This window comes from Protopterus annectens, chromosome 3.part0 (assembly GCF_019279795.1).
Source record: "Protopterus annectens isolate FY-2018-M chromosome 3.part0, PAN1.0, whole genome shotgun sequence".
In the NCBI taxonomy this organism is placed as follows: domain Eukaryota; kingdom Metazoa; phylum Chordata; order Ceratodontiformes; family Protopteridae; genus Protopterus; species Protopterus annectens.
In genome coordinates this window covers 910,206,683-910,229,588 of record NC_056731.1, presented here as the reverse complement: position 1 = coordinate 910,229,588, position 22,906 = coordinate 910,206,683, and the positions used below count along the sequence as shown (strand labels likewise).

The window sequence follows — 22,906 nt, the reverse complement described above, 5'->3', positions numbered from 1 at the left end:
ACCTGGGATATCAGTGAAAAAAAATCGGTTAATATGTATAGCCCAAATGTTGCAAATAGACAGCAAAATACAGCATTTACAATACTGACACCAACAACTATTAATTTCTACGCCAGTTCAATGGTGGTTTGATTGCAGCATCTTTACTACTATCCACTGACCAGAAAACAAACACAGTTAGCTTCACTCAGGAGATGGTCCTTTAGTTTGGTCTGTAATGTTTTCACCTACTGTTCTCTTATTTCCAAAGCAAGTGATTTCACGTGGGAGAGTCACGTCTACAAAAGGTCCTCTACTACAGAAATACCAAAGTGGGGCATAAGTATTTTCTTTTAAGCAAAAAGTCTTAAAATGTGGCAGAGGTTCAAATGGAAATGACACACAACTTGTAGTTCAGCTCATAAAGCAGGGCAGTAACCCTGCTTGAGGACTGTGAATAAAAATGAGTTAAACAGAACTACAGCTATACAATTCACTGGCAACTACCAAGGCCGCGGTAGTGCAGCAGTTAGTGCTTTAGCCTCACAGCAAGAGGTTCTCGGGTTCGATTCTCAGCTGGAGCGCCTTCTGTGCAGAGTCTGCATGTCCTCCCCATGGCTGAGTGAATGTTAAAGACATGCAGGTAGGTAACTACGTACGTGTGTGGGTGTTCCTTCTTTGAAGGTTGGGCACCGGGCTGGCAAGTACACCATAAAAATCCACTGCCAATCATTAGCAGACCAGTGATCCGGTGTGGTGACCCCTAACCAGGAAAAGCCGAAAGACAATTCACTGGCAACTAACAAAACCCAGTTAGGAGGTTGCAGCAGTGCATTGGGCGATCTGCCAGCAAAACAAACATGCATACTTTCTGTTACCTGCAGTTTGTGTATACTTAAGTAGGAGTGTGTAGTGAACAAGGGGAGCCCATACTCCAATTTGGGAAGGAGTACATTCCGAGCAAGGCATTAACCAGACAGTGAGCGATCCAGAGATAACAGACAACTTAGACTGTGATATGTAATTGCCCAAGTATTTTTATTTAGAACCCTGACTATATGCAGGTGAAAGGAAAAGGCTACAAAGATTAAGTCAAGGTTTCTTTTCTCAGAAACTTTTGGGATGGCATTGCCATTATGATCAGAAATTATCAATGGGGGCAGTCTATGCAATACAGCAAGTGAGACACTGAAACAGAAGTACTTCCAGCAGAGATATGTTAGTTGATGAGTAAGACATCCCTTACTTAAGCAAAAGTAAGTAATAGTGAGGTTTGGAATAACCAATGATGTTCACTATTCACTCACACTGGACACTGTATAGTATGGTACCAGGACTTCTGAACAGCTTAAAGTCTGTCATTATGATAGCAAGGTCTTCATATTTTCACAGGACATGCTTAGTTTTAAAAGAGAATTTGCCCAAGCAATTTGGCCATGCTTTTGTAGACAGACAGCCGAAACTGCTCTGTAGTTCAGAAAGCAAAGATCCCGAGTTTATTTCTACCCGAAAACAAATTGTTGAAAATTGTGTAGTTTGCCTGAATTACAGCAGGCGTATGGCCTCCATGTATAGCAAGAGGGTTGCTACTGACTCGTATTATAAAACACAAAAAGACTATCTGAAATTATTAAGAAACGTATTCACTGTTGGATAAGGAAGCACAATCCAACCTAAGAAGTTATTCAGCGACAATGGTGGAGAAATCAAGGATTACACAAAAAGAACATGGTGGTGACTGAACATATTTCAGCTTTACATGCATCAAGCAAAGTGCTCGCCAAAGCTGAATGTTCATACAGGTTAAAAAAAACTCTAAAGAAACAACTTTTTATCACAAATCAAAGGTATGAAATTTAAGACAAGGTATACTACAAACAGGCTGACTTCATGAAGTGGAACAAACAGGACCATCAGTAGCCAGATTGGAGCTGTTGTAGTTGGGACGGATATCGGTACCGTTTAAATAGTGAATCTTTCTAGCCTACTGAAAGTCAAGACTGAGATAGAGGACAAATAAGTCAATAAAAATGACAAAAATTAGTTGAGAGACTTACCAGAAATTATTCCAAAGAATTCAGAGAATGGAAAAGAAAGTGAAATGGAGATGTTTCACAAAGACCAAGGAAGAATCTGGTACCAATGGACTGAAATACCCAAAACCACAATCAGAGTACTTGTCAAACTCAAATAAAAACTATGGACTAAAGCAGCACCATGCAATGCAATGACATAGCCTCAGGTTCATAATAGGTCAAACCATAAGATTTGTGAAAAAGTTGTAAAGCGCAAATGAAATCTTACAACAGGCTAATAACCTACAAAAGATGCAAGAACTGTCATAACTTAAAAGTTTTACACCCAGCTGATATTTCAGGCAATGACAGGTCTGTTGACTGGTTATATAAAAACACCTTTTACAACGAACAAGTAACTTCCTATACTACCTTCCAACTCCAACATGAAAACTACAGTTGTGCAAGAATTTTCCACTTGCACATGTCATTTTCTAGAAGCAGGTTCTCAACTCCAAAAAAAATCATGCAGGCAGTTAGTGGAGTTTTCAGAGTGGAATGCATCAAACTTCACCAGTCTTATGAGTAAATCCTGCCTCTGGGGAAGCTTGCTTCTTGGCCATACTGAGAAAGGGATTCACCACCACAATTTCTGTAGAGTCCTCCTAGAACTTTAGAAGGCCCCTGGAAAACAGAGAAATGGCATACAAGAACATTCCCGTCCATGGGACTGAGAAAGTATGCATCTTCCAGACCTGTTTATAAGGAGTCCTGAAGCAGAATTTCTTTATCTGTCTGCTCTGGTGGGATGCAAACAGATCTACTTGAAGTGTTCCCCAGACTGGGATCAATTCCTACAAGATCATTTATCAGGTTTTATACTGGTCCTGCAGAGGAAGTCTGCAAACAAGTTTCGCTCTGATGGAAAATATGAAGCCCAAAAAGTCAAACTGAATTGTTACTTCTCAGGCCATCATAAACACTTTTTTCAGTCTTAAGTACCACATCACTGTGGTTTTGTATGTGTAAACTTGCAGAAGTCCTGGGAGCTAGAGATGATTTAAGGCTTTTATGGCTTTTGTCTTATTTACATGAATGCGTATGTCTTGAGGGATCCACAGACTTCACACTTTCCTTTGGAGATTGTTTCCCAAAGCATCTGTACTGACAGACTACATAGGGGTTGGAAGGGGGAATGGGAGACCTGGGTTGAAAGAGATCTAGTATACGCACAACAGAGTCTTATGTCTTACAAATCTCAACAGGGATCTGAAAATACAAAGTCTAGACCAATCGGAGGTATCATCACTGGGATTTTCCTGGTGTGGAGTCTTGGCCAAGGAAGCACGAGAATCCTGCATGCCATGAGAATCCTGGATGCCATACACCTTAACATCCTGAGAGAGACTCTTGCAGATATTTGAATGACTGGAGAAAACTCAGGAAGAACTGTTACAACATCTGTCATCTGGAAGAAGAAAGTCTCTTCCCAAGGCAGAAGCTGTTACACATCTCAGTTCTATGAGAAGGGATGAGAGAAGATTTTTGTAAGCTGATTTGAAAACCCAGACTGAGTAAGATTATGCATCAGTTACCTAAGACTCCTGATATACTGAAAAAGAGAGAGAAGGCAAATACACACAACAGCCCAACTATGGAAAGAAGTGAATGTTTTGAAGTCTGCAATAAGCAATCACGGAGTCCAGACACTTTGTCAGTACTCTTACCTTTTTGACTTTCCACTGCTGCAAGACACAGAACTGATAATGCAAGCTAGACATAATCTTAAAAACATCTGAAAAACTTGGCAATGCAAACATGATGATATACATCCTTTAAGTCTAGCTTTATCACGAAAGCAAAGGTAGGGAGTAGTAGTAACAGGAAATAAAATCAAATAATTGTGAGTAGAAATGTCTTAACACAGGCCTCCAATATCCTTCTTAGTACCAGAAAAATCCTTGAATAAAAAAAAAAGTTTTTATCCATCTGACAATGGTTCTATAACTCTCTGAACCAGCATGTGATGCAGAATGGGAGAAAATGAGGAAACTTGGTTTACAGCACAAGGAAGGATGCCCTGGAACAGGGGAAACAATTCCTATTTCCATGTACACCCCTGCTGAATTAAATTTAAAGCCCATTTGTCTGTCACAATCTGTTACCACAAGCAAAGATGAAGCCTCAAAAATATGGAGAAGTCGCCAAGGGGTGAAGTAGGGGGAAGTCTGTACAAGCTGACTGAGGCAGTCATTGCTTTTTAGAAGCTTTTCCGTTACTTTTAAAAAACGTTCTTTATGGCCCCTTGCTGCCCAAATTGCTTACTGTAAAAGACATATGAAGCCAAAGAGAAAATCACTGTTTGCTCTGAAAAAGTAGGGCTGAAAATTCAGGCATTCCCTGAATCATTTTCCCCTCTTTCATCACACTTAAGGAATTCTGAAGCAGAACAAAAAGAAAAATAAAAAGAATGTAAAATCTGTTTTAATATCCTTGGGGACATTTGGAGAAGGAAGCTAAGGACATCTTCCCAAAACTGATTCAGAAGCAGCAGCAAGAAGTACCATAAGCAGATAGAGCATCAGTAGTATCATAAAACAGGCATCTTGGAGGTCTAATCACATATTCAAAAAATAACTGTAGTAAAATAAAAAAACAAGCCGCAGGAACCAACAAAAAATATTTAATCAAAATTTCACTCAAGTGCTTCGGCAAAGCCTCTCTCTGAGAACTGTGTCTTGACTGCACACCACCCTCCACACTGAAGAGGTGGAGCAGGCAGCCCCCCTTCAGTCTTCTCCATACCTGGTTCCTCCAGTTGTATGGACTACGGTAAACAAAGTACTTCAGTACCCCTTTGGGAGACTTTAAAACAAAAGATAGCTAGCATGCGCACAGATGTGAACTGTTGTGGACAGAAAGGTGTTAAAGAGTGAGTTTATTTTATGTTTTAAGCTGGAAATTAACTTAAATTCTACACTGTAAAAGTGAAATTAGTGTATTTTCTATCTTATAGCTGTCCTCTACCTAAAAGCTTTTCACAGGTATCCATTCATGTCCCATTCTTATTTTCTATCTACATCAATCAAAATTATCTCTACCACTAGAAAATGTCCCCCTTTCACATATCTTGAAACAGCTTTATACTCCATCAATTATAATGTACATCTACCACCTACCTTTTCCCCACTTCTTACCTGACATCTAGACCTTAAGTTATATTACTCCCTTGGAACCCAAGGCACTATCTTCAAAGATTAAAACACTACTAACCCTCCCCCGGCCATGCAGTTCTAGAAACAGTGTGCTCGCTAGGTACACTAGAATTAATTTCTGACTTTACAGTAGCTGTGTTTAAAAGTTAATACTTTATCCCGTGCTCTCCATTTAACATCTACTGTTGTCTGAAATGGCTAACTTTTTAATTTGAAAACAGATATGTTTTTGTTTTTTACTTCCTTTTGAAAGGAAGCCGATTAGAAACTAAGTTATACAGATTGTACACTACCCATGTTGCAGCTGTGCTGTTTAGTGTAACTTGTTGCCAATAAGACAATTGTTGTTACATTTGTAGCAAAGATACTTAGAATGAGTTACATTGTATGCATGTTATAACTGCAGACGGCTACTTTATTTCTGTATTACATTAGAGTGTTTTTTTGCTACTGCATGTTCTCCTGCCACTACGCATTACACGAGCATATTAATGTCCAGGCTGTTTTTCAGCTGTGTTTTTACTTCTAGATGGTCTTGATAAAGGAGTTTTGCTCTCTGTGAATTGCTTTCAAATATTTTATCTGTCCGGAATCATCTATTTTGTAGGTTGCTAGTTATCATTATCACAGCCAGAGACTCGAAAGAACATACCATAATGTACTGTTAAGCGTATAGAGCCTGTTAAGAGAGTGATGTTTTATATCTGGTATCTTTATTACCTCCTGAAGTTCTCTATAATTTGATTTTCTTCTGTCTGTTTCTTTCCCTCCTTACCTAGCCCCCCTATTCAGCAAGACAGTCCAGTCACCCAGTGCCCTTTCGTGGAAATAAAGACCTTGCATCACAAATGGTCTCAGCACCAAACAGCAAGTGTTCAGTTCAGCACCATAAAAGACACAAAGTGTGAACAAGAAGATAATGTATTATAAATAAGTGAAAACTTCATTTTTACTTGTGCTAGTAGTTTTTCCTCATAAGGATTAGATAGTCCAGGTTAGCACGCTGTCAAGAACGTCTACCCATTCTATTACCAGTCCTTCTTTTATCCCCCCTCCCCATCCCTGACAACATATTCCCCACAAATAGCCTGAAAACAAAATTCACACTTCTGTTTTGCAGAGCTTTTTTGCTTCAAATCAATCTCACTAAAAAAAAAAAAAAAAAACAGAACCCCCTCTACATTAGATAAGGAAGTGATTAGTTTATTATCACCCTACAACTTGCCTAATATCCTTCTCTAACAGGATATTATTTACAGATTGCCCCAATCAAACAAACCAAAACCAATCTCCCATTTCTGGTGTAGCCCAGCTGCAATCGGGGGCTCACTTCAGTCCCCTCCCACCCCCATTCCTACCTACCCTCCATATAATTTCCTTTATACCTAAACACCTGTTTCCTCCCATCATAATACCCCTCCCCTTCCTGTTACAAACCACACTCCTCTACACTCCCTTCTACCATTAACAGCCAACCTTTCTCAACTGTCTCCCTATAATACCACTACCCCATAACATTTACCCTTGACCTAACACACCTACCCATATAACATCTCCATACCCAACCATGCATATCTCACTTCTCTGCTATTACCGCCTCCTCTATTCCTCCTACTCACTTTAGCAGCACCTCCTACACCCCCACCCCCTTTTCATAAATGTCCTACTTATCCTGATACTTATGACTTCCCTTACTCACTACATCCTATAACTATCTCTGCATCTATCCTTCCTATCAATACCAAACTCCCTAAAATAAAAAATCCCCCCTCCCACCCACTAACATCAAAAAGCAAAACAACGTACATCAAATACTACCCATTAAAAATCAAACCTCATGTTTCTACTACCCTACTCTTATCTGGTGACATACACCCAAATCCAGGACCCGTGTTGAACACTACCACTCTTAATAAACTCCCCACCAAATACAGGTCACACTTCCATAACTAACAAACAAATCTCTTTCTACTCTATCAATATCTGAAGCATCCTTAACTCAGCCAATTTCTTGCATGGATAGCTACTCACACTCCTGATGTTATCGCCCTACCTGAAACTTAGCTAAAACTGCTGCACCTCGATAAATATATTCTCTCCCCCGGTATAAACTTGGCTAAAACCCCAGCACCTAGATAAAGATATTCTCTCCCCCTGGTATAATATACTTCGCCTAGACCGACTTAACAGAAAAGGAGGTGGAGTTGCCACTGCTTAGTCCAGTAACCTCACTCTCCTCTATCCTATGCAATTCATCCCATCCTTTACTCCAGCAGAAGTACTGGCAGCCAACCTAAAGCTCAATGAGTACACTACTATTACTGTAGTAGCCATCTGCATCCTACCTGGGGACAACAGTAGTAGCCATCTACATCCTACTTGGAGACATCACCACCTTGTTGAAAAACATTCTCTCGCATTCCTCTCAAAACTTCTCTAATGAAACCATCCCGAAAAACATTCTCTCGCATTCCTCTCAAAACTTCTCTAATGAAACCATCCTCCTCGGGGGATGTAAACATAAATTAGCAAACTCTCTGTAATCCAAACTCCCCACTTAATATAAATCTATATGGATTTACAACTTCTCTCTCAACCAACCCATACTAATAACTCTCACTTTCCAAGCACCATAATCGATTGGATACTTGTTTCAAAACCTTCAAATACCATAACCCTGAAACTCTTCCCGATTCCCTAAATGACCAATTCCCTATTAAAGTGCTCAGGTATACTCCTCATATCTCTAAGTCACACAGAATCATCACCAGTCATAAGCTCTCTAACTTTAATCCGGAAACATTTAATACCCTACTCTCTCGAGTAAACTAGAACTTCCTTACACAGCTCCCACTTGATGAAGCAGTCCAGACTTTAACTCAACTTTCCTTAACATCCTAAACTCACTAGCTCCACTCCGAAAAGTATGGATTAAAGCTAATATAGCCCCTTGGCTATCCAAAACTACTCACACCCTTATCAAAGCTAGAGATAGGGCATGAAAAACATGGACAAACTCTAAACTCCCTGCCAACCTGCAAAAGTATAAAGAACTTGGGAATCAGACAAAACAACTCATCAATACAGATAAAGATTTCTACAATCTGATCCTAAAAAGTTCTGGAATGCTATAAACCTAATACTACACCCTGGCAACCTTACCCCACCCAATCCTTGTCCAGATAAATCATCTAAACAGCCAACACCTTTAACACTTATTTTACAGAATCAATATCCAAACTATTCAGTCCCAACCCTAACTCCTTAAACACCAGTACTCCAAACTGCCCTATACCTACTCACACAGAAAACACTTTCTCTCAACCCAGTTCCTACTACCTACACAAAAAAATCTACTCTCTAAGTTAAAACCATGCTCTGTATCTGCAGATAACATCCTTTCATACTTTCTCCAGATTGCTGCACACTCTCTTGCTCTGCCTGTATCAAACATAATAAATCGCTCCATCTCCAAATCTAAAGTTCCATCAATCTGGAAACAATTCTATAAACTACACATACACAAAGGAGGCAAGTACTCTGAAATCTCTAATTTCAGACCTATTGCTATCATCTCCCCTTTATCTAAAGTCTTGGAGAAAGGTACACAAACAAGTTATGCAATATCTCACACAGAATCAAACTGCGCACTCCAACACAGCATGGTTTCAGAAGAAAATATAGTACCTATACAGCTCTATCCTTCCTCAACACTATTTCTTTAGCCAGAGATGATCACAAACTTATCTCTTGCTTCTTCCTTGATCAATGGCCTTCTTCAGTTTCTCACTCTCTGCTTCTACACAAACTGTCTGACCTCAACGTCTTCCAAGATACAGTTGCATGGTTCTCCAGCTATCTTACTGACAGATGTCAGTAAAATGGCACTCTACTCATTCTATCCCCCTTCCAGTTAGAATGGGTGTCCCACAAGGATCTATTCCTGGACCACTATTTTTAATATCTTACTTACTCTATCTTTTCTGCCCACAGTGTACCACAGTCCAAATATGCTGATGACTCTACAGTCATCATCATTGCTAACTCCCCATCTGAACTTCTAACAGTCACCCAGTCATCTTTCAATGCAGTTGAGACATGGCTTTCCATTAATCAGCTCATCCTCAACGAAAAAAAAAAAATGTTACTCTTTCTCCCCAAAACGGTTAACCAAATCAAATCTTCCTTCTCCATAATGTCCCTTAACAATACTCCCACTGAAGTGGACACTTGCACTAAACTCCTCTGTCTCACCATTAGCTAAAACTTGAACTTCACATAAATAATTGCATCAGAAAAACCCATCAGAAACTAGGACTTGTGTATAGAAATAAATAATTCCTTACCACTGAAGCCAGGATCACTCTCTCACATGCTTATCTTCTACCTTGACTAACTTATTGCTCACAAAACACTTAAAATCTAAACTCTACTCTACTAGCAAGACTTGAATCAACCTATCACAAGATAGCAATAGTTGCAGCTCACCAAACATAAATCCAACCACTGTCTCTCCTTAAAATACTTACATTGGCTTGAACTTCCTCATCTGCTTCTTCTCTCCCAGCTCCAAACTATTCACTCCATCCATTACCAGCCAGCCTACTGCCCTGCTCTAAGTTCTCTCATCTCCCACTACTCTCCTACTAGGCACCTCAGGAGCTCAACCCAAGATCTATTACTTATCCATAAACCATCTGGATGTAACATCTATAGCTACAACCCCTCAATAACCTGGAACAAACTCCCACTTGAAGTCAGATCCCTTGCACATCCCAAACAATTTAAAACAGCCACAAAAGAGTACTTTAGACACTGGACCTGCCAACCTCCCTGAATACATCTATCATACAAACTAATTGTCCTTCTCTTCTCTCTTGTAATATTTCTCTGTCCTAACTCACCCCCTTTCTTTCACCTCTCTTCACTTCCTCTCCCTGCCATTCATCTGTAAATTCCTTCTACTACAGTGGTATAGTGTTGCTCAAGTATTACGCAATAAAATAATCTAACTTATCATGACACTTCCTATACATTTAAACCTAAAATTGTAACATAATAATTCTATCTGTTTCCCTTGGACTTGTGTCTTTCTACCATCATGTACTACTGCATGTATTTTTAAATTATACTGAATTGTAAATTCCATCACTTGGAGCTTTTCTCCCAAGGTCTCTGCTGAAAAAGGGCTTTAGCTCAGTCAGACACTCCCAGTTAACAAATGTAAAATAAAAATAATAACTGGACAACATATGTACTGTTCCTTCTTTGCTGGGTCTAAAACATCTTCTTTCTCTTCCATGCCTCCAAGTCAGACACAGGTAAAGCTGTTCTACTCCTACATCTTTCAATGTTTTCTTTTGGTCGCTAATGTAGTAAAAATGCAACAGCTGTCCAATAAATCTCAACTTCAGAGAAATCTTGTCCATCACCTGTCCATCACCTGATCTGCTAGAGGTGACCACTGCTTAGCCTGGGAGGGAGGGAGTTGTATGGTTTTCAGTCAAGGAAAGAATGTGTTTAGTCCTTTACCCAAAATCATTCAAACTTCAGTGTGAGTGGACTCTCCATCCTCCCATCTTTTAAGTAAGACAACTCCCATCCCCTCCTACAACCACAGAAACTATAGGCACCCAGGCCCACTTCTGCAATTCCCTCAACCCAGACTGTACACTTCAAGACCATTCATTTTCAGTATTAAGCTCCAGTTAAGAAACCCCTCCTATACACCCACTCAAACATACCTCTCCAGACCCTGAATCCCACACACTGATATTAACCACCCCTAACAAATTCAAGCTAAATGCAAATGCATCCCATTCTGGACAAATTACCCAACTACATCAACTGATCTACCTCACATGCTTTCTACTTCATTCTTCATTTATCTCTCTGAAATTCCACATTACCTTAACAAATAGCTATTTGCTACATGTCACATATATAATTCCACATTTTGTTAAAATATACGGGGTCTTGCAATGCACTCCTGCAGGTTACAACTAAAAATTTTGTATATTCCACTGTGGGACTGAAATTCGTCAAATGTGATCGTTGTGTTCTATCCAAGTTAACAAATTCAAATACATACATAAAATGCATTCATATACACCGACACACACATTGTATGACAGACAGAATTAAAAGCAACATTTCTTAATAAAAACTTCAGAATGGCACAGTCTACATTTTTTTTTTAAAACTTGCAAAAACTTAAGACCTTCACACTAAAAAACAGACTTGCTGTGCACAACACACTGTTCCTCTTCCCACAGTGCCCAATGCACAAGAAACCAGTGCAAGAAAGGTATGAATTCAACCATATGTAAACCCTACTACACAAGTCTCTACGCCACTTAAGTTAATTCCTCCCCACTGTCAAACGCCCATAGCCACACCTTTGGGTCAGTATAAAATTCTATATTCGGCAGCTGACACTAGCTGTAGCCACCAGCTACAGCTCTAGCCAAGGTCTACTTAAAACTGCCTTCCCTCCAACCATCCTCCACCTCTGTATTATATACACACCCCCCAAGCATTTATATAGAAAAAAAGGGGTCTATATCACAATGAACTAACATACGTTCGAACACTGTAATATCGAACCCTAAAGTTCGAAACCCAAGAATAACGAAAACAAAGAACAGCGATTTTTTTTTCCCAGGGGGGAAAAAAATAAACCTTAAACTAAAGTGGGGGACTTCTCCCCACATCCCCCAACCCCCCCCCCTACTTAAATATGCCAACTTTGAGATTGCGCCACAGTGGAAGAAAAAGCAAAGTCCCCGATAACAGCCCACTGATTTATTTCCCTGGGGGAAAAAAAAAATTGATGTGCTGTAGCTTCGCTATTTTTGGATTTCGGACTTCAGGATTCAATATTACAACATTCGAACTTGTACAAGTTCAGCATTGTAATATAGACCCGAAAAGAAGGCATAGGCCTGCAAGAACACATGCACTACACAGATTTTACAGGAGATCTGTGTACCCATATCATTATACATACACCTATGCAAGTGGACATATTGCTGCCAGAAAGCCTGTTCAGTAGTACTATACTTGAAATAAAGATTGTTCAGTGCAACAGAAAACAATGTGTGTGCTGCATTACCAGCCACTGCTGGGCTGCAAGGCAGAGTAACACATGAAGCAAATTGGCATGCGGGAATCAGGAAAGTGAGAGAGAGAAAAAAAAAAAAAAAAAAAAAAAAAAAAAAAAGGACAAACATCCTCAAGCAAATGCTACAATAAACTTGATAGAACACCTTCTCAAATTATATATTCAGGGTTCCAAACAATTTTCCCATACGTCACCTCATATTCTAGACTGTGGAGCTTCAGTTTATTTTACCAAATAGTTTATATATATATATATATATATATATATATATATAAAACTGCCCACCATTATCCAATAAGCTAATACTACATGTAAAATTTGCTTTAACATAGTAGTAATACGTACAAAGTTCATAAACCCCACTTCTCCATTACTGCCTATGAAAACAAATCTTTCATCAAACTTGCACCAGCGTGATGGAATAGCCTTCTAGACAACATTACTACCTTGCAAGACCTCTCTCTAGCACTAGCTGACTCCAACTAGCTGCCAATTTGCCCCAATTAACAAGTTGCTCTTTCTCAGCTGTATGTTGCGTCTATGTAGCCATATTTAATAACGTTCATGTTGCTTTCTTGTTCTACTATATTAGCCAGGGGTCGTCAACAGACCCTTAACATGGTTAATCAACATCAAATAGAAATACAGCCAAATATAAATTTTTGCAATTATGCTGTAGTATTACAATGTATAAATGACAATGCAACCACACACACACACACACACACACACACACACACACACACAAATCAAACAGATAAACACAGCTGAACCGTTTTAGTTGTTTGCTCTCTTTTTTTTTTAAACAAAAGTACATTTTAATCGTTCACTACTGAGTATTTATATGTATGATAAAACCAACTACAAACATGTGTAAAATTACTGCAGCACAGGTAAAAGACTGAAATTATGAGGTCAAAAGGTTGGATTTCAAGCCCCCCACCCCACCCCCAAACATGCTTGGATAAAAGCTTTTAAAATGTTTATGGGAATTTTTCATTAGATTAGGACCCACAAAAACAAACAGTCAAAAGAAGACTGTCGGCAACAGTAAAGCCCACCTCAGATTAGTGAAAAAGGAAGCAGGTGCTGCTAGGCAATGTCTCTCAAGTAACAAGAAACTCACACAGCATATAGATGTCATGCAATAAAAACATGAAACATGTACATTTTAATACATACACACATGTGGCAGGGAGGAAATGGCAGAATAAAGGTCAGCGTGTAACTTTTAAATCAACCCTGTATTTATTCAAATTAAATCAACCCTGTATTTATTTAAAATGTATTTATTTGACATTTGTTTATCGGGATAGTCAGGCTGGGTCCAAAAAACCAGTTTCGGCAGTAGATACATAATACAGACAGAAAATTATTACAGTTACATATGGAATACAGTAAACAGACTCTTACATAACCATAGAACCATATAAACAATAGATTTAACAAAGAAAAAAATATTAAAAACTTTAAACAATTTAAAACCTATAAAATGAATTAAAAATATATTTCAATAACTTGTACTATACAATAAAAACAGAAAGACCAACACAAATTAATAATGGGTAGGAACCACAGCTTAGAAGCTAGTTGCAAATAATATTTTCTTTCTGAAAGTTCTCTGTGATGAAGGCAAACCGGTTAAGTCATACACTCCCAATCCCATTAACATCACTCTGTTTCAGCCGACAAGAGCTCAAACAGCATCAGATTCACCTCAATACCACAGTACAGTAATGATCCCTATCCACTGCCATACCTAACACATAACATTATTATGAAATACACTTGTTAGGTTTATACCGCTGCACTGTGCTCTAGTGTCATGCCAACATGCAAAGGTATACAAAACACACCTTAAGCACACTCAGGAAAGACCTGGGTACTGGAACTTTCAGTACTTCATTATGTACTATATGCTCTGTGCACAACTCAAAGATGTGTTGTACGAAGCTATTAAGGACCAAAATCCAGGTCTATGAATCAATGTCCAAAACGGCTAAGTTTATGAATGCCAAGGCCCAAACTTTGCTTGGACAGTATGCCAAACTACAATACCAGCAAATGTTAGTGTGCTGTCTACCAAGCAGTGTTCCTTACACTCAGTAAATCATGGGAAGCAAGAATGTCTGACATGACAAAAGAGAAGTGTGAGGCCATACGATTAAATTCAAAATTATACAAATATGCAAAGACAACCAATGCAAGCTAACAAAGTACAAATAAGAAAACAGTTTAACATTATAAATGAAGAACAGAACTGCAGATAGTGATTACTCAAAACAAGTTACTCTGCCTACGTTACATAAAAACACTAGCTGGGAAATCTTTATCAGATGCAGTCCTGTAAGGACCGAAGTGTTGCTCTGAAAATAAGCCACACAACTTCAACAAAGGTTGTTGTGTTGCCTGCCAAGCCATATTTCTTAAAGTCAGCAAAGCAAATAGACCCATAGTCTGTTTTTTGAGGCTGCATGAGAAGAGAAGATTTGAAGCTGTATGATGCAAGTCAAAAGTTAAAATGTACAGGTCAGTGCAAGATAAATTAAAATAAGACATGAGTTTGTAGCTACCAATGAAAATGAGCTTTTCAGTTACCACTGGGTACAGCAAATAAGAAAAAGGTTACTCCTCTAACCACTGCTTAAAAAGATAAAGTAATGAAAAGCAGACAAGTAAACAAAAGTGAACTGCCACAAACAGTTTTAAAACCATTAGAATACACTCATGGGAGAGCTTTCCCCTCAAAACAAGAGTCAAGAAGAAACCGAACAAATAAAATCACTGCCTGCCTTGTACATCTACACAAAAAATAAATAAATCTATACTAGTACTTCCATTCTCTATGGGGAGGCTCAAGAACTCCAGAAATGTGACATATACAACAAACAAAGCATTTGACCCCATTTTTAAACATGACAGTAGGCTAAATGCAAGACAACATTCAGAGAATACGTCGATAATAAACATGCAATCTGTTATACTTTTGTGCGTACACACAGTAAATAAAAATGGGGGGGGGGCAGCATGAATTAGTCAGTTAAGGCAATGAAGTTGGTTCCTGATGACTGCAGTTGTTTCCACTTCTTTCACAAATAGTACTGTACTACTCAAATCTAACCAGACCAAAGCTTTCCAATTCACATATATAAAGAAGCACTTATGCCCACAGCTAGGCTTACTCATTTAAGGAAAGGGATAATGTGCATCTACCGAGAGAAAGGCTATGCAACTGCAAAAGAAATAAACATACAAAAATGGGAGCCTGAAGAATGATTACAAATTACAGTGGAAAGCAACAGCATAGGAACATGAACATAAATAAAGACAAAGATGTAACACAAAGCTAGTGTGTGCAAGAACTTGCCAAAAGACTGATGTTTAATACTTTGTGGTTGCAGTACTGTCTTAAAATCTGTTTTGTCTCCACCTCACATTGAAACGAATCAAATGAACAAGTAACTTACAAAACATTATCTGTTGTGTTAGGATTTACTCAAGCTTAAAGAGATTTGGGCACCAGACTCAAAATTAGGAAACCTCCAGCTGTGGTTTATTATGATTATATGACCTTAAATGTTTTACACAGTTATTCTGCTGCTATTTGCCACTTTTCCTAGAAGCATAAACACACAGTTATTCTGCTGCTATTTGCCACTTTTCCTAGAAGCATAAACAGAGAGAGTTACTGTCTTACCCAATTTAATTAAATACTGCTAATATATTTTATACCGTAACTGCCCCTAAACTGGATCAGCACACGTCCTCTGCATTAAGCCCATCCCATTTCTACAGCAACTCAAGAAAGTTATTCATCACTCATTTGCCTACACATTGTTCTGCAACTTCTCGCTTATCAAGTTGCCAAGACTCAGGTTGGGAAACATTTTTATACTATATTAATTGCATATACTGCCATAAAAATGTTTGCTATAAAGTTATTTTTTCTAAAAATACCATACTTGAAAAAGGAACCACTCACTCATCTTTCATAAAGATGAGTTTTTAATTGCTCATCTTCCATAATAACTGTTCTAAGAAAGTGGGTTCATAGATTCATAGATTAGTACTAAGCTAACTGCCCTTGCGAGCCATTTTAAGCCTAGCCAATTATCCCTTGTGAGACTCAAACCCTGCACCTTGTGTTTGTAAGGCAAACACTTTAACCATTAGGCCACCCTCCCAACCACTAACAACTAACAGCATCCAGTTGTACACTACTCTGCATACCTTATTGCCTGCTGTCCAAAATAACTGTACGTCCTTGCACAACACAAATTTCTTTTGAGTAACTGAAAAAAAAAAAAAAACACATGAAGGCAGTTACTCCTCAAGAAATAGGAATATTAGAAGTATAAGCAACGGGATGCATGAATTCCATACCACCATAGACTTTTACTCCCCTGATGTAGTGATCCTTACAGAAACACGGTTAAGAACCACACATTACTAATGAGCAAATCCTCCCTACCAGATACAAAATTCTAAGAGTAGACTAACTAAACAAAAAAGGAGGTGGTATAGCTATAATATTTAAACAGCATCTAGACATCCAGATCTTAAAGTTAGCAGCTCCCCAAATAGGTGAGAAAGAAATAATGTATACCAACCTTAAAATAAACCAAAATAAAACCCTAAACATAATAGGTTGCTACTTCTCACCTGGCCAAAACATTCCTCCACTTGAAAACCACCTCAGCTGGACTACTCACCACCAAGAAACTTTAATTCTAGGAGACTTCAACACTGACTGGCAATCCTGTTCTAGCAACTACCCAACCCATCATGTAAACCTTCATGGCTTCACCCAACTAGTCCAGTTATCTACTAGGATAAATAAAAACTCCAACGAACACGAATAGTCAATAAGAGCCCCCAGTCATATTTAGCAGGCTGCCTGACAGACTCAGTGATCACTCCCCAACCTTCCTACTAAGGAAACGCCTTTATAAAACGAAACCTATCATCTACAGTTATATATACAAAAAAAAAAAAATAACTTCAACCCTCTCTCATTCAGCTCATCCCTAAAAGACTAACTGGCAACCTCTAAAATACCTCAAACTAGATGACGCAGTTGACTACTTCAATAAAACATTCCTAAGCATCCTTAATTACCACTCCCCCATAAGAAGTTCCTGAACTAGAGTCCAACCATCCCTATGGCTACAAAAAAACACTAAGTCTACAATGAAAAACAGGGATAAAGCCTGGGACAACTGGCGCAAAACCAAAAACCCCGCTACTAGGAAACATTCCTAGAACTACGCAATAGAACCAAAAAACGTATAAAACAGGTCAAAATCCAATACTACCAGTCTGCCCTTACCTCCTCCCAACATAACCCCAAACAATTCTGGTCCTCAATAAACTCCATCCTCCACCCAGCTAAAGTTAGTACACCCATTCCTAACTTAACTCACTCCTCCAAAAACATTATTACCTCTTTCAACAATCACGTCACACAAACCGTTCTATCACTAGCTAGACGATACAACCTCCCCACCTTAAACCCACACCATCAACTACAGCTAACAATCCCCTCACTAGCTTCTCTTTCTCTCATGTTCCTACCAGATTAGCAGCAGACAACCTCCCAAGTGAATACCTTCAACTTGCAGCTGACGCTCTAGCCTACCCAGTATCACTCTTGATTAACAGATCTCTGTCAGGAAGTTATGTTCCCACACTATGGAAAGTCTCACATAATTCCCCTACACAAAGGGGGCCCCCTCCACAGATCTAACCAATTACCGCCCCATAGCTATCTCCAAAACACTAAAAAGAGAGGCATTCATTCTCAGATCACCTCTCGCTAACAACCTCCTCTCCAACACACAACACGTTTTCCAACCTAACCATAGCACCACCACCACCTTACTCTCTTTCTCGAACACAATCCTATGCAAAAAATGCAGGTTCTCTCTCCTCAGCTACCTTCCTAGACCTCTCTAAAGCTTTCGACATGGTCACACACAAACATCTCTCTTCTCAATAACCTATCCTTCTTTCAACCAGTCATCAGCTGGTTTCAGAATTACCTATCTGACCAACAAGCAGTTGTTTGGCAGGACGACCTATCCCCCCCCCAACTACCAGTCTCAATAGGGGTTCCCCAAGGGTCCATCATGGGACCCCATATTCTTCTCTATTTTGACCAATAATCTAGCCTCAGCCGCAACACATAGCACGCTCATACAATACGCAGAGGACTCAACCATCATCTGCACAGCCCACTCCCTACTCGAACTGCAAAAAGTCACACAGGAAGCATTTTCCTCTACTGAAACTTGGTTATCCGATGCCCAACTAATACTCAACCCAAACAAAACAAAAATACTAGTCTTCCAACCCACCTAACTTATCCTAGGCAGCTCTCACTTTAACATCACAGCAAAAGACACTACCACCATCCATCCTACAGAACACACCAAATTACTACTAAGAGTAGAAAATAGACAAACCAAACTTTGACATTCACATTTCCATGACCATTAAAAATGTGCACAAAAAATAGGAGCATTATATAGAAATCAGCAACTACTTACCGAAGCAGCTAAAACTTCAGTAGCAAATTCTCATCTCTACCCTACTCTAAGCCTCTCCAATATTTACTAACCTTAGACAATGCGACCTAGATAAGCTGAAAACAAAATTGCCAAATTTGCCACAGGGGCTTCCTACCGTACTCACCACTGTCTCTCGCTAGCAGAACTAGGCTGGCTAGAGCTCCTCCACCTCCTTTAATGGTACCAACTCGCCCAGAAACTAATAAACCAGACACTAAAAGTCCCATCTCTCCAGAATCTACTCCAACCCTACATAACTACAAGACCACTAAGATCCAGCCACAAAAACCTCCTACAGGTCACAACAGCCAATAATTCTGCTGGAGAAGCATTATTCTCCTGCACTATAGCCAAACTCTGGAACTCCCTCCCATCCTCAATTACCTATGTAACTTCTTGCACCAACTTCAAATCTTTACTAAAATCACACTTATAAGCTTGCCAGATATGCCCATGCAACTCCCCCTCTAATACCATCCACTCCACCCACTACCTATCTCGGGCCCCTAGCAACAACCTACTCTTAGCAAGCTTGGCTACTCATGTTCCCAGTTACCTACCACACAGTTAGTACTAACTTCTTGTAGCAACAACTGCTAATGGCCGTTATGTACCTCAAAACCAGATTGCATCAATTGTTCACTGATGAATCTCAACTATATCTGTAACCATGTTTAGTATATGTCACCATATTTTAAAATTGTACTATGTTCTACAGCTATTTTACATCTATGTTTTATTCTGGTCTTACGTCCTCAGCTGGACTAATGTCTATATTGTAAATGCTATGTTTTTTTAACTGTAAAATGTAAGCAATACTTGTAGAGCTTTTCTCGCCGAGCCTCCGCTGAAAACTGACCTATGTCCAGTCGGACTCTCCCGGTCAACAAATGTAAATAAATTAATACTCCTACAGCCTAACTACAGATATTAAAATGTTAACACCCCAGCATAAAAAATGCTCCAAAGAAACTTCAGTGTATAACTATAGAGTTATATCAATACTACAATCAAAGCTCAATGCAAAACTTTTTTTATTTATTTAACAAAATAAGACCCCACCAAGCACAAGTTTTGATTGTGTGGCAAAAACTGTAGCAGAATAAAAACAGTTGTACCAAGACATAATTCCCTTTAAAACAGAAACAAATGAAAGCTGCATGTTAAAGAAATATGGAAATGATCGTGGGTATGAAAAGGGGAACCTTTTTCTATTTCCAATGTGGACAGACAGCTTTCAAATGTCACAAATTACAAAATGTCATGCTCAATAACTTAATTCTACCACAGGTGGATGACAAACTCCCCACAATAATTTTAAAAGACGAATGAATTGTCATTTTATAATTTTCTCTCACCCATGTTACAATCATCACTGTATTTGATATTATCTTCCTAATGCCATGCTTAATTCCAAATACAACCTGCACATTTTCTGCTAACATTTCTCGTAAAATAAGATTGGCTGTTGTCCCAAGTACAATTTCTACAGAAAAAAAGGGTCAGTCTTTTCCCCTAATACACGCATTCATTTACCAATACCATAAATGGGTCGATTTCATTTAGAACTGAAATTCCTGGATTCACGATGCAAAATAAAATACACATAATAGCTGGTTACCAAACAGAAAAAGCGACAGATAAACGCTGACGTATTAAAATACTTGGATTATCAATGGGATACCTAAAAGGTATGAACGCTGTTATAAAAAGTTACTAGCCTAAGGGATCTTTAAAAGACGAAATGATCCACCCTGACACATCCAAACACGATTACTAATGTTTTTGCAATTCATGACTTGAAACTCACTAATAACTTATGATGTACGGAGTCAAAAAGCCTGTCTAACCAAACAAATCAAGTAACAACACAAATCACCGTTTCTACATTACACCAGCAACAGGTAACTGCTGCTCTTGTTTTAAGAGCAGCGAAACCCAACAGGCACACCTTTCAACCTCGTAGCGCAAGAAATCCGGCCAAATCCAAAAATACTGAAGGGGGGGGGGGGGCACACAGGCCTAAAATAGGGAAAGACTGGAAATAAAACTCTTATAGCCTTAAACAGTTGTTAGAATAACAGGATTTATCTTTGCATGCATCTTCTCACGGATATAAAGTCGGTAACTCGAACATATGTCATTATTTAGGGACTTCAATCTTCAGTGACTTAACAGAAAACCACAACTTATAAGAGAAACAGATTGACATTCTGCGCAAATATGGAACATAAGACGGCACAAAATATGTAATCTTTATTTCATTATATTCTAAAGAAAAATTACAGTCCATTACCTCCCTTACAGCGCTTTCATACAAGATTCACAAGAAAGTCCCACAAATCGTACGTATCCGAATGCTAAAACTCGTAGTACTGTCACAAAACCTAAATGGCAAGCGCGACAAATTAATGTACTACAAAAACATACCAAGGATTGACCATTAATAAATATTTCGGCCTTCATAAATGAAATACAAATATGCCTGTCAAAATGGTGCTCATACATGTACATCAACTCACCAAACTTTATTTCAGGAATGTTTTAGCGAAGGTAAAGAGTTTTTTTTTTTCCTCAAATATGTAAACCGCAACAGGTGTGCTTAAAGATACACATCAAACTCGAAGAACAGCTACTCTCAAGATTCTATAACCACACAGACATTTATCCACACAGACGCCGATTATTAAATAAATCAGTTAATCAAAAATTAAAAAAATAACTTTTAAATAAATTAAAATACAAATGATATCCTGCCTCAGCAATACAGGTCCTTCCAGACACTAAACTGATAAGGATTCCTCCATTCTCTGCATGCTGCCCAGGAATCTTATGGCAGCAATTTCAACTGCAGTTGTTAGCAAATATCAAGGACAGCTCCCACACATAAACTGACTAATAATACCCGAAATCGATAAATAAAGCAGGAAACAACTATAGAATATAAAAAGGACGGGCACTAAATTAAAGGAATACAAACATATGTGACGAAGTCATAACAATCAAATCCTGCAAACCAAGCCACTCACAGCAACTGAAAACTGTTGAAGAAAACCTATAAAACATAAGCGTAACATGTTAAGAGTTTGCTTGCCTTGCTGGTGCAAAAATCAGAACACTATAGCTAATGATTTAAAAAGGAATCCTAACATACCGATCTTATAAATCCACACCTTGGGTAACTTTATTCCCTACGATTATTTACATCCTTCGTGCAAACTGATGCAATTACTTTTTACGTGTCTCAGACGACCTAACTATAACATTTCAGAATGATTTCGCTAAGCAGTGCCTACTGCTTGCCGTGATTACTTTAGTGCGTGACTGAACGTATCCACATGACGTCAACGGAGAGAGTCACAGTACATCCGGCGACACCTGAAGGTGGGAAAGAGCAAGGATACTTAGAGCAGTATCATATTAACTCGGAACGGATTGTTACCGGATGGGTTTGCGTTAAAACTGAAATTAAATAAGATGAATACTGTAATGCAGGTCCACTTTAAAAGTTTTGGTACTGTTTATTTAACACTTTGCAAAATAGTATGATTTTCATTATGTACCATCTAATGAATAAAAAGCTTTTAAAACTTGATTCTAGTTGCCTGAAGTAACTGTTACTGTGCCGTTACAAAATTAAAGCTATTTTAAGACTGATAGGGAAACGAATTTAGCCCCGTCAGGGACGAAGACTGAAAGGGCTTTAGCCCTACACGTGAATATAGATACAATTGCTTAACATCATCGGTCTCAACTTTATTCCACAATCAGGACTAAGGCCAAAAATAATAGATGAAGATGTTATTTTGTGAGTGTGTACAGTGAGAAAGATATAAGCTCTATAGAGAGGACCCAATTTTTGTATATATCTATACATATACATACACACAGATGCATATATATGTGTGTGTATACACACACACACACACACACACACACATTAATTTTCTCATTTTCCTACATTAATTGTTTTCTGAATTTTAAAAATGTATTATTCATGTATTG

The 22,906-nt window shown here is 38.6% G+C and overlaps 1 protein-coding gene across 1 annotated transcript in view; it reads right to left on the bottom strand.

Annotated features, from left to right (window-relative positions):
- Positions 1-22,258, bottom strand: part of YES1 (YES proto-oncogene 1, Src family tyrosine kinase) — a gene marked incomplete in the record, with an annotated part of 1,508,191 nt that extends 1,485,933 nt beyond the window's left edge. The window contains 1 exon segment of the mRNA XM_044065234.1: positions 22,056-22,258.
- Between the last annotated feature and the right edge of the window lie 648 nt (positions 22,259-22,906).